This window comes from Lathyrus oleraceus, chromosome 2 (genome assembly GCF_024323335.1).
Source record: "Lathyrus oleraceus cultivar Zhongwan6 chromosome 2, CAAS_Psat_ZW6_1.0, whole genome shotgun sequence".
NCBI classification, from domain to species: domain Eukaryota; kingdom Viridiplantae; phylum Streptophyta; class Magnoliopsida; order Fabales; family Fabaceae; genus Lathyrus; species Lathyrus oleraceus.
Genome location: NC_066580.1, coordinates 139,779,961 through 139,783,907, shown reverse-complemented (window position 1 = coordinate 139,783,907; position 3,947 = coordinate 139,779,961).

Here is a 3,947-nt window from a genome sequence, read left to right as displayed (position 1 = left end):
AATGGCCAAAGTAACCTTCATGTTCATGTATGATTGCTACAGTGCACGAAATTCAGCTCAAGCATATCCCAAATGCTGATTTAAGACCAAATATGAAGCTTAAAAGTGTGGCAAATGCATATTTTGAAAGTCACTTTTTTAACTCTCCCTTTTTAAATTCAAGTCACTTAAAAAATGCCATTTTGATGTGATGACTTTTAATGAAATGTGATGAAGGATTTGGATAGAACATGTCAAATGTGACTTGTAGCAAAAAACCTCACTCAATTTGGCCAAATGGTTCAAGAGTTATGCCTCCTTGAAGTTCAACTTTTCTTGAAAATGATTTGATCATAACTTGCCAACCACAAATGAGAAATTGATGTTCTTGGACTTTTTGGAAAGGTAAGAGCAAGATCTTCAACTTTCATGTTGGACAAAATTCCATTTGAAGCTTGTATGATGATGTAAATTTGAGGAGAAGACCTTTCCATTTTTGGCAGTTTGAAATTACAGGTCACTTACTATTTTTGGAAACTATTCATCTGACCCCAAATTCTTCAATCTTGATCTTTGAAATGTCAAATGAGACTTGTATGGACATGAATGAAGCCTTTCAAACCATCTCCCACCTTCAAATCCTTGATTTCAGGCACAGTTGACCACAATTGACTTTCTAGGGTTTCAGATGAAATTCAACCTGACTGTTGACTTCTGATCATCCAATCCTTGGCCAAACCACTTCAAAATGGTCCTTAGATCATATGAACTTGATGAATCAGCCATAGGGCTTTGCTTCAATAGGAATTGCACTTGCTTGCTTGCTTGACTAGATCTCCTGACTAGTTGACCTAATCTTGTCTGATGACTTACACTTGGGCAAATGGACAATGCAATGCTATGCAGTGGACAATGTTAATGTTAATGACTTAAAAATGAAAATGTATGTACAAAATGGGAGGTGCAAATTTGAGGTGCTACAGCTGCCCCTATTCAATCAACTGGGAACCCGAATGGTTGAGAGCAACGACTGTCAAACTTTCAGGGTAAACAGGGATTGAATACCGAAGAACCGTAGAAATTTGCACAATGTAAGGATCCACCAACGGAAACGTCCACTGGGATTTGATGTTTATTGCTGGGGATTTTGATTTTCTCTCAAGGGTACAACCACATCCAGACATCACATGACGATGAATGGGAATAGAAATCACAACTAGATGCCAACGGACAACTAGGAAAAACTCGACGTTTACCAAGACCAACAGAGAGGTAACCAGACATTAATGAATGACTGGAAGAGATACAACCACATGTCAGCGGACGTAGTAGGAAAAACTCAACGTTTACCAAAACCAACGGAGAGGTAACTCTACTGGGGACGACCAGGAAAAACTCGACGTTTACCAAGATCAACGGAGAGGTAACCCGACATCAACGGATGAATGGGAAGACTCGACCAGACGTCAACGGACGAAAGGGAGAAGCTCGACGTTTATCGACACCAACGGAGAAGGAGAAAGACTCGACCAGACGTCAATGGACGAAAGGGAGAAGCTCGACGTTTATCGACACCAACGGAGAAGGAGAAAACTGGGGAAAGTACAACTAGATATCAACGGATAACTAGGAAAAACTCGACGTTTATCGACACCAACGGAGAGGAGAAGCCACTTCACTAAGGAAGGGGTATAACAACCAGAAACTGAATAAGACGTCCACCGACGACTCTACTGGGGATTCTGGCTGGGAAGCAACCAGACATCAAAGGATGACTGGGGAATAGGATACACAATCAGACGTCAACGGACGAATGAGAAAAACTCAACGTTTACCGAGACCAACAGAGAGGTAACTCTGCATGGGGAAATACATTACCAACAACCGTCAACAGACGATCGGGAAAAACTCGACGTTTATCGAAACCAACGGAGAGGTAACTCTGGGGGGAATCAACAACCATTAACTAATGATCTGTGGGGAATAAGCAACTATACGTCATCGGACGCATAGGAAAAACTCAACGTTTATCGAAACCAACGGGGAGGTAACCCTACTGGGGAGAGAGAACAAGACTCAAACAAACGTCAACGGACGATTGGGAAAAACTCGACGTTTATCGACACCAACGGAGAGGAGGACCGGACATCAACGGATGACCCGGAGAGGAGATACAACTAGATATCAATGGATAACTAGGAAAAACTCGACGTTTATCGAAACCAACGGAGAGGTAACTCTCTGGGGATCAAGGTCACGACAAAGAGAAAACAGGAAGGAACACCAAGGATACCGGGTTGTAGGCATGAAAAAGGTGGCCGACCAAAACGTGAATTGGTTTGTGTTCCAAAACACTCATCATCCTGAAGAGAGCAAAGGAAAACTTGTTAAAGGATGGATATTCGATTCCGAACAAAGGAATACGAATCTTACTCAGCTGGGGAACAAACAAAGAGTTCAACCAAAGAGCGCATGAGATATATTATCTATAGCCGTCAAAACGTAGATAATATACTCGCATGGAAGATCATCCTAACCGGTTGGTAGGTTGTTAAAGGATAAATCGACCGAAATCGTGAATTGGTGTATTCCAAAACACCCAACATCCTGAAGAGAGCGAGCAAAGCAATCTTGTTAAAGGATGGACATTCGATTCCGAACAAAGGAATACGAATCTTGCTCTGATGGTGAAAACAATCAAAAGACTGACCAAAGAGCGCATGAGATATATTATCTATAGTCGTCAAAACGTAGATAATACACTCGCATGGAAGATTATCCTAACCGGGTTGTAGGTTGTTAAAGGATAGATCGACCGACATCATCCTGAAGAGAGCGAAGGAAAACTTGTTAAAGGATGGACATTCGATTCCGAACAAAGGAATACGAATCTTACTCTAATGGTGAAAACAATCAAAAGATTGACCAAAGAGCGCATGAGATATATTATCTATAGCCGTCAAAACGTAGATAATACACTCGCATGGAAGATTATCCTAACCGGGTTGTAGGTTGTTAAAGGATAGATCAACCGAAAAGAAAGGCATCGGGGTACCAGACTAGGTATGCAAAGATGACCAATCAAAAGGGGAAACCACAAACATTACCAGCAACGGTAAATGAAAGAAGACCCACTGAGGATAAAATGGCTTACTCGGAGCAACTATCCAAAAGGAAGGGGAAGACCCGCTGGGGAGAAGATGCTTAATCAAAGCAAACATCCGAAAGGGAAAAGGAATATCAATATCGAGACTGGATAATGATAACCACAAAGAGGGGATTACATCTACCGGTTAGTAGGCAGAAAACCACGGAGATAGGACTTACAACTACCGGTTCGTAGGTAGAAGCCAACACATTCCGCTGAGGATAAGATGAATGAGTGCCGGTTAGTGAGCAACTATTCATTTATACCACAGGGAAACACAAGAGACAGCCCAAGGAAGCCAGTTCAGGATCGATCCAAAAAGGAAAACTGAATCAAGACTCATCCTAATGAGGAAAGAACTCAATAGGGAAAACCCATCCCATTATGTGTGGGAGGGAACGGAAGCAACCGTCATCCACGAGGATATAACTCAGTGGGGAGCGCAGAAGGAAATGACAGACACTTTCTGCTTAAGGGGTCGACTCTATATGGAGAGATCAGACACACCCACCTCTGCTAGGGGAGGATCTACTGGGGAGATCTGGTTTTCCTTTCACCAACGGATGAGGAAATAAACCTCTCAGGGGGGTATCAATCCTGAATGCTGTCAGGAGCAACTGTAGCAAATGTGCCGTACAGATGTTGAACGAGAATCCGCCTCTGCCGGGGATACGGTCTGGTGGGTAACACATGAATGCATATGTTTGAATTTTTCTATGGCGTAATGCTCCATATTGAATGGAAATGCTACGCAATTTGAGGATGCAATGATTACTATATGCAAAATGCAAATGATGAAAACTCCGCTGGGGAGCCCAAA